Source organism: Cyprinodon variegatus, unplaced genomic scaffold (genome assembly GCF_000732505.1).
Source record: "Cyprinodon variegatus isolate N-32 unplaced genomic scaffold, C_variegatus-1.0 Scaffold13, whole genome shotgun sequence".
Lineage (NCBI taxonomy): Eukaryota > Metazoa > Chordata > Actinopteri > Cyprinodontiformes > Cyprinodontidae > Cyprinodon > Cyprinodon variegatus.
In genome coordinates, this window is record NW_015150466.1 from 419756 (window position 1) to 420156 (window position 401).

Here is a 401-nt window from a genome sequence, read left to right on the forward strand (position 1 = left end):
TCCACACCTGTTCCTTGTCAGCTCATTAGGCCAGTCTCCCATATATATTCTCCGTGTGCGGTTCCTCAGTGCTGGTTCCTCGTCTTTTCCGGGCTCCACACGTGAGTTTTTCCCCTGAAGTTTTCTGGTTTTTGTTTCCTTGTGTTTTTTGCTTTGGTTTTTTAAATTTTTCCTCAGTTGCTTCATTAAACCTCCACATCTCACCTCTGCATTCTCACCTCTGTGTTTGGGTCCTGAAAACCTCAACCCCAAACTGGAAAAAATCTAAATCTAGATAAGTCATTTTTTCTTAAAATAAGTGCATTTATTCTTGGATTGAGGAGATTAAAGAGACATTTTGTCGATGGCACAAGACAATTTACAATTAAAATAAGAAAACACAATTACATTGTCTTATTTCA